Raw genomic sequence first — 13,952 nt, 5'->3', positions numbered from 1 at the left:
AAAACAGACGACGAGGCTGTGTCAGGACGCAAACACGATCATCGGACCAGGAGGAATGACACTGCAAAAGTGTATGACCAACAATACTGAGCTGTTTTCCTTTGAAGCCCGTTCTGTTCAGCACCAATGCAGCGACTTCAGACATGCTGCGGCCGTGAAAGTGCTGGGTGTGGGCTGGAACCCCGAAAGGGACGTGGTTTAATGCAGGTTGACCGCTCACATCGGTTTCCTCTCTGCCTGAATGGACAATAAGAGATTTGGGCTCCAAGTGTCAGCGCAAGTGTACGACTCCTTCCTATTTTTCTCACACAACAGTGAATGTTAAACTGATTTTCTAAAGGCTTTGGGAGCTAGGAGTCAAATAGGATGACCATTCTCCAAGTATTTTGCAGATCGAGTGGGATCAGTAGTGTAGTGAGCTTCCGCTCATCCAAGAGATTGCAGTACCGCGTATGATCACCGCGGATTTCGCGGAGTTCACAAATGACGAAAGTCTTGCACGTTTTGTGCCATGAAAGCCCCAAGTCCTATGCCGCAGTTGCGTACATCTTAACTACATTGACGGCGGGATAGTTATGCTTCAGCTTGGGAATGGCCAGATGCTGAGTGGCAAGTCTTAAGTGACTCTTGTTTCTTCGACTCGAGTTAAAGCCACCCGTACTCCGGGCGTGACTCTACCATTACCTCGCAAAGGCGATACGATTGAAGCATGCGAAGGTTCTACTCTGGACTGACTCCACTATCGCTATATGTACTGGGTCAAGGGTTCGACACACCGATTGAAACCATTCGTGGGTAACTGTGTTACAGAACCTGAATCCCAAGCATAATAGTCCGTTAAACAAGGTAGCCTGAGAGACTGCCTGGGTCCTCCGTGTAGTGTACAACTGCTGGAATAAAAATGAAAGAAGGAAGGGATCACTAACCGCTGAAGAAATAATCACGGCTGAAAGATACTGGTTGGAGACCACCCAAAAAGAAGCCTTCGGCTGCGACATCATGACATCTCGAACCTGCTTTCTCAGAGACCTCGTGCCAAATAATCTCCTGTGCCCCTACTTAAACCGTACATTGAAGGCGAAGTGTTCATGAGAATAGGGGGGGATTACAATTCAGCCTGAATAGCGAAAGTTCGAAGCATCCCATCATCCTCCATCGTCCATAGTTAAAAAGTTTTGAATCAGTGCGTCAAGTGTCGGAAACAAAGGTTTCACCCGGTGTCCAAGCAAGTGGCCCCACTTACTGCCGATCGAGTAACACAAGGGAACCCGTGTGATGTCGCTGGAGTAGACTTCGTTGGCCCTCTATTGTGCATGAAGAGCGGTTGGACAAAGAAGTGCTCGCTCTCTTTATATGTTCCGTAACGCATGCAATTTACATTGAGCTCGTCAGTGACTATTCGGTACAGCCTTCGTGGTACGCCGAGGAATGAGTACTGCGGTGTACTCTGACAATGCACTCACATTCTAAAGATCTTCAAGAAACCTCAAGTTCATATTTAGCTCACCGGAGTCGGAAGAAACGCTATCCTATTTTGCCAACATACATAGTTTAGAGGGTCGCTTGTTGGGTTGATTTGGGGAGCGTTTTCTGCGGTCAGTAAAATTTTCGCTCCGCAAAGAGCTGGTTCAGAGCTTAGACTTTGACGAATTGACAGCAGTTCTCAACAAGGTGGAGGCAGTAATCAACCGCGTCGATTGAAATTTCTTTATTCTGACGATGAAGAGCGGGAACCGCTATCACCGTGCACTTCCTCGTGGGCCGAAAACGCGCGCTGCGCTGCCGCCGCCCCGCTTGCCGGCCAAAACATCTCAAGGCGGCCCGAAACTTTTTCGGCGCTGGTAGTATCGCAGCACCATCGCGGCAACCTCCTGGAGAAGATGACGCCAGGAGTACTTGTTGGAGCTGAGATCGGCACACCTGAGCTAGCCTACAGTATCAACTAAGCTACAAGGTGCTCCTAAAGGAAGATAACCTAAAAAGGCATCTAGGTTGACGGTCGCCGAATCCCGGCGACCGTCAAAGGAAGGGATGGACTAGTCCGGTCTTGCAGCTTACTCTAGCCAATGGGGGCAGAAATCATACAGCCTGTACAGTTGCTGTATTGTTTAGAACCTAAAAAATCCACGAGGGCAAGAAAACCCTCATCCGGGGGTTGTGGAGATTGTTGTATTTTATTTCACGCAGCCTCAGCCAACACAAAAGGCGAGAAGACGAAATTGCCAGCGGCATACAAAGACAGAGTTCAAGACGGCCTGTGTTCCGGTAATGAATTACAAACTAAACAGTATTAGTTCTTCTGCAGCCTAGCAGACTACAGTTATTCTATACAATCTATACAATATACCCCAGTCATACACTTACAACGATCGCCTCAGCAAAGGTGTCATTTTCAATGCAGCCTTCGCTGAAGGCTCACTTTTTAACCTTGAGAGAAAGGGAGAGATAGACAGAAGAAGATAGACAGAAGAAGACTTTGGGAATAACGAGGGGGTGGCGAATGCCCAAAGTCCTCCTCAACGTCCAGTGCCCACGACGTCACCAACAATTGATCAGCGATGTCGGGTCTTCCGAGGGCTGTTCCCAGGGTGTGGGGGTGGGGAGAAGGGTAAAAAGGAAAATAGACACTCATAGATGGAATGGTAGGGGGTGTCGAAAGCCTCCCACACGCGGTATTTAGGAGAGGTGAAAAAGTGGGCGTTGTGTGGACATGATGGACGCGATGGAGAAAAAGTCGCCAAATGCGAGCTTCATGCAAGGGCGCGGGGTGGGGGCAGGCTCTGTTTGACTTTATGGGGGAGGAGATTGTTGTGTGAGTTAAACGTGGTTCAGGAGTTAGTGGTTTTGTGCGCCGTGAGTAGCCGCAAATATTCAGGGGCCCTACTGGAGAGTCGAAAGCTTCGGCATCGTCATGTACTGCCTCATTACCTGCATCGCCAAAGTGGACCAGGATTCACACCAGGGTAAGGCAATCACAGGGGGATTATCGAGAAGAATATTAAGGCCAGGTAAATATGCGGTGGGAGGACCAGTCTCGGGCAGCTGTGGGTAGAGACAAGAAAGAAAAAAAAGATGGACATTTTCGGGCATTTTCGGTGGGCATGTGAGTTAAACGTGGTTCAGGGGTTAGTGGTTTTTTGCGCCGTGAGTACCCTCAAATATTCAGGGGCCCTACTGGAGAGTCGAAAGCTTCGGCATCGTCGTGTACTGCCTCATTAGCTCCATCGCCAAAGTGGACCAGGGCCCGTTTGCCCGAACGCGATAAGTGTGGAAATAAGTTCTCAACTACGACTTCAGCACTGTCTAGGTAATAAGTGGTTGACCGAAACTGATACAAACGCTTGGTTAAAGTAGCGTTTTGGTCTGGTTTTCTGTCAACCAGTTTGTTTGCCGTGGCCGACTTCAACTTAATGGCGTCTTATTCGTAAGTGGGAACTTAATCGGGAACTTATGCGTACGAGCAAAGGGGCCCAGGATTCACACCAGCGTAAGGCAATCAAAGGGGGATTATCGAGAAGAGTATAAAGGGCAGGGGAATATGCGGTGGGAGGACCAGTCTCGGGAAGCTGTGGGTAGAGAGAAGAAAAAGAAAAAAAGGTGGGCATTTTCGGTCAGCAGGTTCATGAGTAGCAAAGAGATCAGTGTCATGCAAATACAGTTGCTATCATTTATGCGGTTTTGGAGTCCTTCCTCCCACATTTTATGGTTCCTGGAAACCTGGCAACCATTTTGGAACCCTCTAGACGGCGTATCAGGAACCAACCAGACTGAAAGCAGCAACGGGTGTTCACAAGTGAAGGACACCTCAGTAAAGTTTTGTGAAGCGAACAGAACTTGAAACTAAAGAGAAGGGCTCGTCATTAACAGAGACACGGGTTATCAATGGAGCCAAGGTTCTTTTGAATACTGCTGATTTGTACGGTTTAGATGTGCTCATACAGTGACTGCAGTCCGACCACGCAGAACTAAGGAAGTTGAAGAGCGAGCTCGAGGCAGCAATGCCGGAATAAGAGTTTGCTGGGGAGTTTGTTGCGGTGAAAACATTCGAGGGCGCCGCGAAGAGAATGCTGGACCAGCTACAGGCTATGGAGCTACAATACGTAGTGGACAACACCAGCCGTGGTTGACTGTACAAACATCTCCTGTGATTTACCTTACTTGTAATGCGTGCCATCGCCGCGTAAACTCGGGGAAGCTCCTGACGCTACATGTGCAAACATTCAGCGATGCGTTGTGCCAGTTGCTAAGCTTCGGACACAGTTTAAGACATCTGTTCATGACAACACTTGCCTATACAAAGGACCGAAATTTGAATATCTTCGATCGCTTCTGTGTGGCTCAAGAGCTGATCCCATCAATGGACTGTTACGAAGACGCTGTGGAAATTTCTCAGCGTTATGGGCACACAATCCGATTTGTACAAGAAAGCTTGGCCCAGTTGAAATCGCTTAATTCCATAGTGTCATACAATGATGTGGCAAGTTACAGGGACTCCTGGACAGCGTCCAATGTCATGTGCGCAGACTGGTAGCGCTGACAGTTTCTTCATCTCAATACTCAAGTACCATCGTTACCATTTGCTATTGCTGTTGTATTCCACAAACAAATAGCCCATAACTTGCACAGTTCAAGTATTACATGGCAAAAGTCACGCGTGGATAAAGCAACCTCATCGTCCACGTCTTTTGGTTGCGAGCTTGATGAACTTTTGGCACACTTTCTGATTGAATTGTGGCGTAGAAACGAAGCCCGATCAGCAATAGATAGAAACAAGCTATAGAAACAATGAAAATTTTACGCGTGCCGGCTACTGCAGCTCATTCAATTCAGTGTCGGTTATGTAACACAGGCAACTACCCAAGAGAAGCATGCGAGGGAAGCACCAGCCAACAAGGTAAATTGAAAAGATTGGCATGCGAAAGAAAAAGTTTCGTACAAAGTTTTTGTTGCAGCATGAGAGGAATTCTGTATATTGCAGCCGCGATGTCAAATGCGGGAACTGCACCGGCAGACACGTGACATTGGTTTTCTCTCCTGCTGGCAGCTCAGTGGGCCATACAGATTGCGGAAACTGAACACCAGCACCCGGAACCTCAACACTGGTTCAATTCTCGACACGGAATTACCGCTCCACACGTGCTGGCTATGGAATAACGGAAGAGAACAATGGACGTACGTTTGTTGCATAGTGGATGGCGGCAGTCAGCGCTCCTTTATAGGCGAAGATATCTCCTGTACCCTTCCTCTGCGGGAGCTTAAAGGAGCCATGAAGAGAAAATGCAAGTTGGTTTTATTCGAAAGCTTTCGTGTTTTATAGTGCCCCCAGCGCTTGTCCGGATACAAACAGTGCTTTATTCACTGAGAAATTAAACAATTTAGGTTAAAATTTTGATTTTCCCGCTCAATCGTGCGTTTTCGTGGTCCCAAGTGACATCACGGGAACCGACCGCTCTGCAGCCTAGAGTACCTTCATTCACGCATCCGCCGTACAGGGTAGAGACACGTAACGCTGGCGCCGCCATGTACGGTTGCTCGCTCGCCGCCGAAGCAAGTCATTGTGTCAAAACCGCGCTAAAATTATCGCCGCAACGCGGTTTACTGAAGAAGTTTGAATCATATTGTCTGTTTCGCGTTGCTAGGTTTCGTGGGAAACGAAAAGAATAACGCGTTGAGCCCGTTGGCCCAATTGCGGCGGCACGGGACCGTTCAAAGGTTGTCTTCACCCTGTAGCGGTGTTGGTTTGTTCCCGCGTTTCTTTACGTTCCGTAACCTAGATGGCGCCACCATACCGTGGCAAGCGTTTGGTTTGTTTTTGCCGTTTTTGCCCGCATTTAAACCTGGCTTGTTTTCGTTCTGGGAGAAAATATTCGTTCCCTGAAACAGTGCTCGCTCGACAAATGGGGTCACGTAAGACACCGTTGCTTGCGTCAATCGGCCAGTGTCGTCTGAGACAACCCCAAGCCCCATAGTGCTGTGCAGCTAAACCAAAGCATGCTGTGCGCAGTACGAACAGCAGAACGCATCAGTACTTCTATGTTTACATGTGCTTTCGTAACTTCCACTGTTTGTCCCATCATTCCTATTGCTTTGTAAAGAATGTGCCCTAAATTTAAGCGCAAATCGCTCGTTCGTCTAGTTTGTAAGCTCTACCTAATTTGCGTCTGCTTCTGCCAGCCTCCGCCAATCGCAGAGCTTAGCCCATGTGACATCACAGGTTCTGTTGCGGGAAATGAGCTGGTGGGTCGCATGACCATTCCCGTTTTTCCAAATTATGTAGCTTATTTGAGCGAAGTTTACGTTAAAAGTGGTGTCAGTATGATTCTAACGAGACAATCTTTTGAATGAACCAAACTTGTGTTTTCTCTTCATGGCTCCTTTAAGAAGACAAGCGTGCACCTTCACACGTTCAGGCAGAAAAAGTCATAGATGAATTGGCCTCCGTAGGACCTAGGGATGGAGAGACTTGCGAAAACAAAAATGCACTGACGCTCACTATACTCCCTAATGCGAAATGTGGGCGCCCCGGCAGCTGCAGTCTTCTCGGTCACGGCGCATATCTGCTTCGTCTCAGAAAGTGGACGCATGATCAGCCAACCAATGTCGGCGCGCACTACTCTGCTGTTATCTCGCACCGCGTCGCCGCCGCAGGCAAGCGTGTTGGTGCAAATCATGTTTGAACCTCCCGCGCAAATTTCACTAGCTATAGATTAGCCACGTCCGGGGAGCAGCGAGCGTGCTTTTGCAAATCGTGTTTGAGCCTCCCGCGCGTGTGTCACGTGGTTTGAATCAGAACTCTTCGATGTAGGCAGTTGCGAAACTTCGCCTCAAAAAACGGCCCGCACCTGGAACCCCCCCTGCTTTGGATCGTGCGTACCATGGCGCCACTGCGGCCGCTGCATGCACTATCCAAAAAACAAAGGAATTATTAAATCTGACAACTAACGTTATATTTTGTTTTAACTTGCCCATTTCTTTATTTTTGTGCTTTAATAAATTATTCATTGCTATCTTAACTCCGGTTTTTAGGTTGCCATTGTTTCTGCGTCCGTACATCTGCGTGCGGGCACTCCGGCACAAAATAGGGCACAACTGAAGTACTAAAACCGCAGTTGTCATTTGGCCTACAACCCATTGTATGCCAACACTAACCTAGTAGCCTATCAAGCGGCTCTAAATAATCAAATCCAGCTTGGATAAGGCCGTCGAAGCGACTTATTTATTTTTTTGCCGCCAAAAGACCGAAAAGGACACGCAGCAGACGACAGTGCTCAAGCGACGGTTGACCCCATCGTCGCATTTCTTTTTACTACTTTTGCTTCCCATATATATAAAACACTTGCATAGTTGAGCACATTGGGCTCCTTTGGCATAACAAATTTACGTAAGCATTCGAATACCTTTTTTCGCACAGGTCGTCCAACGTCAAAGCAAGTTGTATAGTTTGTTTTGTCACCAAAAGATGGCGCCACTGTAAAAAAAGATTTAAAGCAGTGGACCAATCTTAGGGCCACTTTTTGATACATGGGGCCCATGGGGAGTTTCGCAACTCCTATATCAAGTAACTCTGGTTTGGATTACTGCTCAGCACAACAGTGTTTGCGTAAAGTGTCAGGGTTTTCACTCCCACGCATGAAACAAGAGTGAGGGACAGGCAGTGAGAGAGATTACGCCTAGCCGCGCCTGCTGCTCACCACCTGACCCTTCACCAGACAATCCTCTCAATTTTCTTTCCTCTGTCGCTGCTGCGTTCGGTCACTCAATTGCGCAGCCGCCGCCGCGAAACATAGGTAATGGCAGAGTCCTTCAATGCTTTACATTGAAGGACTCTGGTAACGGCTACAGGAAAGCTCGCTCTAAAAGAGAATGCCACACATTGCAAGGGTTTGTACGCAATCAGTACAGCGATGCATTGTTTCCTCCAGAAGCAGTTGAAGTTTTATTTGGAAGGACATAGTGAAAGTAGAAACTGATAGTGTCTTTGTTACTTATATTGGGGACTAACTTCTTCGGCTAGGCATGGCCGCTGTTCGTGGGATATGCCTTCTGCTTGGCCCGGACCACCTCCGGAAAGTCGTGACAACAAACTTGCTTCGCCAGCTCATGACCAATGGTGTGGTCGCTCTAAACTCAGTCTTCTCTGAATGTTTCAGGGACCCCTCTCTGTACTCAGCTCATTCGATGGCACACCGAATTTTTGCGTGTTTCTAGGGAGAAGCTGATACTACTCAGGGGGATTGCCCAGCAAAGGGACGCTCGCCGAGAGAAACTAGCGACCAGAGGAGTCGTCGTCTTTTTTGGTATGTGCAACTTTCTGCTGCACTTCCCAGATAAATATGCTGCAACTTGCCCTGCTGGCAACAGGACTGGAAGTTATAAAAGGCCATTCGCGTAACGTTTGCTTTGCATATTTACCAAGCATCGGAGGAATCTTTTTTATTTGTTGTTGTTTTTTCCGCACATTCGCCTTCTTGTTTACCCCCCAAAGTTAATAACGACAGGTTGGAATTCGCAGCAGTTGCAGTGGCAACAGTGAAAGACGATGTGTCAAGGAAAGAGAGGTGCACTATCTTCAAGAAGGCCTCCACAACAAGCGAATGATGGGTACACGATGGGCGCAACGAAAGGTAATTTAATCGGAGAATGAACAAAAAAATACTGAGCCTCAATTTAAAAACGGTAACTTGCAGGAGTTCAGTTTGTTAAACCTACGAGATGACATCGGCCGTCAACACCACTTAAAAGAGAAGCCCTTACACATCATCATATTCGTCATTATAGTGCACTGGAGAATTGCTGAAGTAGTATTACCGCCGAGTCCGTATTTACGTCCGACTTCACTATAAGCACTCCAACAAGGTGACGTCCTGGTTTTACCTAATCAACTTTAACTTTTGCAAACGCACCTATACCTGATGTAACGTTATCTAACCAATAGAACTGATAGTAGAAAACAATTACAAACTAAATACTACCCGAAATGAAGAAAATATTTATCGAAATATACACATCAAAAGCGAAACAACAACCACCAAACCACAGGACTAAAACCTGGACCAAGAAGCTACGACGTAACCGGTATGCAGGACGTCACGCACCTCTCCAACCTAGGCTAAAACGTGAATGCTGCGGGAGGGCATACTAACCAGGTCTGAAGCGCTGAGCTGGAGCACCTTTGGGAGGTCCTGTAGATCGTGCGAACAATAAAAAATTTCGCAACTATCATCATCATGCGCAGGGACTCGTTTCTCAAAATGGCTTCCCAGAACGTCGACGAAACCGCTAGAGCAGGAATGGCAACCGGCGACGGCAACCAACCAGGTCAGGCCTCCCGATACAATGTCCCGGCTGCTGCCAACAGGCTAAGGCAAGAGCTACTCGCGCTTATGACGTGCGGAGACGCTATGGTTTCCGCCTTCCCTGAAGACCAAGATATTTTCGACTGGGTTGCTACCATTCACGGACCTGCAGGAACCGCGTACGAGAACTTGGTTTACCGCCTGCGGATGAAATTCCCTCCGAACTACCCGTGCTCCGGCCCCGTGGTGCAGTTCGAGACGCCCTGCTTCCATCCGAACGTCGACGAAGTGGGAAACATCTGCCTCGACATTCTCAAGGACCAGTGGACGGCCCTTCTGGACGTGCGCACTGTGCTGCTTTCCATCCAGTCCCTGCTGGCCGAGCCCAATGTGGCCAGTCCGTTGAACGCCTACGCCGCCGAGATCTGGACGAACCAGGAACTGTACAAAAAAGCTGTGCTGGATAAGTATGAGATGGCTGCCAAGGCGACGGGCGAAATTCCTGAGTGAGCGACCACCCTAACGCTGTTAACGTGAGGAAAAAAACTTTGACTTGCTTCCTCGATCACATTGGGAGCTACTGCTCTTGCATGTTCAGGCGCATTTCTGGCTTACTGTGGTCTGAATGCAGTACTGAACCTGGGTGTCGCGTAGTGAAGCTTGTTTGCGAGAAGTGTTCTCACATTTTATAATCAACACTGAAAGCACCGACAAATGTCCCGTTATTCTTCCCATCTTACTGCTTGGAAATAAATTAAAGTGTTTCAGCTGCTCACCTAATTCCGCAGCTTCTGCTGCCTGACGTTTATGCTGTTTGGGTTGGAAGACAACACGAGTTTTAGGTAGCAACCATATTATTGTGAAGGTGGATGACAAACAAGGTGATGTGACCCACAATTTCGAAAAAACTAGGAACCCATCTTGATCTGTGCTCATCTTGATGGAATATCCGCCTACACATTTGTTTTTCTATTTTCCTTGCTTTATCTGCGTTTGCGTGAACCGGCATAGACAAATACGACGTTTCGACGTCCTGGCTCCCCGCAGAAAGTTGGACGCATGCACGGAAGAGGGGGTGGACAAGAAACTTGGGACATAAGCATAAAGACAACGCAAGCCTTTTGAACGTAACCAAGAAAGCACAGAAAGGAATAAAAAATGCACGCACACATGAACTCCTGGCGCTACAAAACACTTGGCGCTTGAAAGACACGTTGAGCCCCCGGAGATATATATTTTTAGGCACACAAAGAACGCATGAATGTGAATTTATGAACAGCTTTGCTTTCAAAGCACAAAACAAACCAAGTAAAGTGGTGCGCAATCACTTCTCTTGGACTGTATGGCGTGCCCTCTGAAGGGCTCTGGAATGATTCTGATGCCAGCCGCGTTTTTTAAGGCGAGAGCCTTGTGTGTCCCATTCTACGAAAACCCGTCGTCGTCGTTGCTGTTGTTGTCCGGTCAAGAAATTGGGTGCCGTGTAAAGATTAAATGAGAACCACGTATATGATCCGATGAGGTTCTCACCCGGATGTACACAGTAGCACTCCTGTACGCTACGGGTCTGCTATATTCGCACATTTACAGCGGCAAACCAATGTTATTTGTTATTTCTGGGGTACATACACGCATAATCGATTGGCAAGAAATCTGGAAGTTTGAGATGCTCGTGTGCGACTTCAGAAAATTAAAAACAAATTGGGAATTCGAAGGTGATGGCAGGGTAGAACAGGTCCTCCTTAACCGCGCAGAACGCTGATTCTAAAGAAGATGTTGAGCTTGCGAATCAGCTTTGTGACATGTTTGCACGTGCCGTAGACTTCAACGTAATAATAGTAATAAAAATGATCAGGAGAAATAGCTAATCGATGTAAGTAGCTCCATACGACGAATACACACAAGCGAGTAAAGAGACGCGACTACGATATAGCAGTAAAAAAATTGTGAAACAATTATCTTCGTCGGAGAAGCGGCGATTGTTGAAGCCCGAAGCTTTCTTCTGTGCGGAAATCGAATGGCCAAGTTATAAAGTCAAAGCCGCTGCAATCAATGTCAAAGCGTCAACGATCAAACGGCAAACTACCTGCGAATCAAAAATCGAAACTCAGAAGACCGCCAACAAATGCTTGACGAGAATGCTGAGCGCCCCCCCCCGCTTCCCCTCCCCATCGTCGTCGTTCAAAGTGGAACATTCAGGTTCCCGTTAAAATACGAACTGGCGAGACCGTGTCAGAATGGCGCGATTCTACTGAATTCCAGTTACGCTTGCGCACGGACGTTTTCGTTATGAGCTCCAGCGGAGCAGTTATAGTGGCTCTGCTGAGCCGCGGAAACAGGCCAATGGAAAGCGATAGGAGCTGACACTATTAGATAATGCTGCAGCAACTTCCCACCGGACGCATCGTCGTAACCAAACTATTTTTTCACGGTGATGTGAAAGTCAGACTGTTCAAGGTCGAGGTCTTAAAACACACGCTCACTCGGATTGGTTGCTACCTGAAGTTGTCGCCTTAGGTGCCTACTAGATCAGCCATGCATGGCCAACAATCTTCAGCAGCGCCGAGCCGACGAAGAAAATGTTGGGAATCACCGAGCATCAACTGAATTGGTCCGTAGGTGTGTCATCATCGACCCGCAAGACCAGCAGGTGAAGGTCAAGCTGCGTTGGATCTTCGACGGCGCCTCGGACGAAGATATTGGAGCTGCCCTCGCGGCGTTCGGCTAAGTGGCCGAAGTGAACCGCGAGCGCTGGCGTGTCCGTGGCGTTACGGACAACGGGTCAACAACGAAGACGGTGCTGCTGAAGCTGAAAATGCTGAAAATGGATCTCAAGATGGACGACGCCTGACATCAGATAAGAGTTGCGGAGAGCTCGTCCTCATGGTGGCGCCGGGCCGGCCTCTGCAGTGCCTCCACTGCAACAAGGACGGACACGTGCGCCTGGAATGTAAGGTGCCTCGTTGTTCCCGGTGACGACGATTTCGACACTTGACGCGCAGTGTCAAAATTGCCACGTGCCCTCGCACACGTCGAATACAGGGTCGGCTGACACTCAAGAAACGTCCGAGCATATCATAGACGTCGCCGAAGCAGCGGAAGCAGCACAGGGGACCACTGGGAGCGCGCCTTCGAGAGCTACAACTCGTAAGCGTACGCGCAACTTAGTCTGTCAAACCAACACCCTCTGGACTCGTCTATAGGGAAGGGACGTACCCAAAGGGGGGGCCCGCCCCTCCTCCCCCCACCGAACTTTTTTGGGCTATACCTACCCTTCCTCGCGCCACATCTACTCTCCCCTCGCACACATTCTATGGAGCCGCCATATAAATCATGGGCTTGATAGCTATTTGAGGCGTTTTTTTTCGAAATTAGCCAAATTTACGTACGGATAATTTGAGTGGAAAAAACGAAAGTTTGTAGCCCGAGCTAAATGCAATGCTGTCAAAACTTTTAAATGACAGGTTTGACATGTGAGCTAGCGAAAATCTATAGCGACAAGACAAGTAATTAAGAAATATGCGGAGAATTTGAGCAACATTAGTATAAGTTCGGCTTTGGCTCGTACTCAGTTGAAACGCATCTGAGTTCGGTGGTGCGCATCTTTATTGCAATTGACTTTCAAGAATATAACGATAACGTATTAAGCAAAAATGCAATAAACATGCAACAGAGATTCAAGAACAGTAAACCTACACATGAAGAGCCGGTGCGTCCTCTTCGCAACATTAGCAGCTCTTTCTGAATTGTTTCGTAGGGTGCTTTTTTGGGCGCGCCTGAGGACACTCATGAAGCTCTTCATTGCCTTGCCATAAATTTCCAAAACGTTTCACAAGAAGCCTGCTCGTATCATCTTCTTCACCTTTATGAAGTGGCTGGTACCCACAGAGAGGGGGGATTTGCCATGGCTTGTATGCGGCAGCTTATTTGTTAGGTATGTGAATAGGAAATATGTGAATAATAACAATAATAACAACCATATTTATTCTCTAAGGACGAAGGAGACGACATAAAATGATAATATCCCATCTCTCACTTTCAGTTCGTTCACTTTGGTTCACGATATTGTAGACGTGTGGCGGCAGATCATTCGCCGATCTCCTCGTTGCTCTCGGAACTCATAATAAGGCAGCTCTTGAAAGCAAAAAAATAAAAATCGATGAAAAAACCAACAAAACAACCCTGACAGTCACAGCAAAAGCGAAATCCCTTTGGGCAAACGAATTTGGCTCATTTTGATCCGTGCCACAGCAGGACCTGGCTCATTTTCCATACGAAGTAAGATCTGCGTACACGTGTGCGAGGGCATCGTCTCAACTATTTTCTTGCCACATCTTTTCTAGGAGAAATCTGCCGGGATTTTCTCAGCAGTGCAGTTTTGTCTGACTTAGTTTTACCTTGTGGATTAGGTTCATTTCGAAAAAAAGACGCCTCATTTGGGGGTCAAAGTGGGATTTAACGAAAAAAACACGCGAGGTGTGTTTGCTGCGTTTACACGGAAGCCAGTACCGCTGTACACTGGCTTCGTGCTCGGCTGCCGGCCTGCCACTTGCCATTCGCTGCACCCCCTTTACCCTGCAGTCTGCAGTCGGTGCTTGGGTCCTCTCGGGCAGCAGCAACTTATCGCTTGTTTCGCCACGGTGGCGGTTTCAGCGGCTC

At 48.0% G+C, this 13,952-nt stretch overlaps 1 pseudogene; it reads left to right on the top strand.

Annotated features, from left to right (window-relative positions):
- Positions 1-9,290: 9,290 nt before the first annotated feature.
- LOC144167968 (putative ubiquitin-conjugating enzyme E2 C pseudogene) lies at positions 9,291-12,021 on the top strand (annotated as a pseudogene).
- The last annotated feature ends 1,931 nt before the right edge of the window (positions 12,022-13,952 follow it).

Source organism: Haemaphysalis longicornis, unplaced genomic scaffold, assembly GCF_048455015.1.
Source record: "Haemaphysalis longicornis isolate Haplotype H1 unplaced genomic scaffold, Haemaphysalis longicornis Haplotype H1 scaffold_2, whole genome shotgun sequence".
NCBI classification, from domain to species: domain Eukaryota; kingdom Metazoa; phylum Arthropoda; class Arachnida; order Ixodida; family Ixodidae; genus Haemaphysalis; species Haemaphysalis longicornis.
Note: the sequence above shows the minus strand (reverse complement) of the source record. Positions and strands in the feature narration are given on the sequence as shown.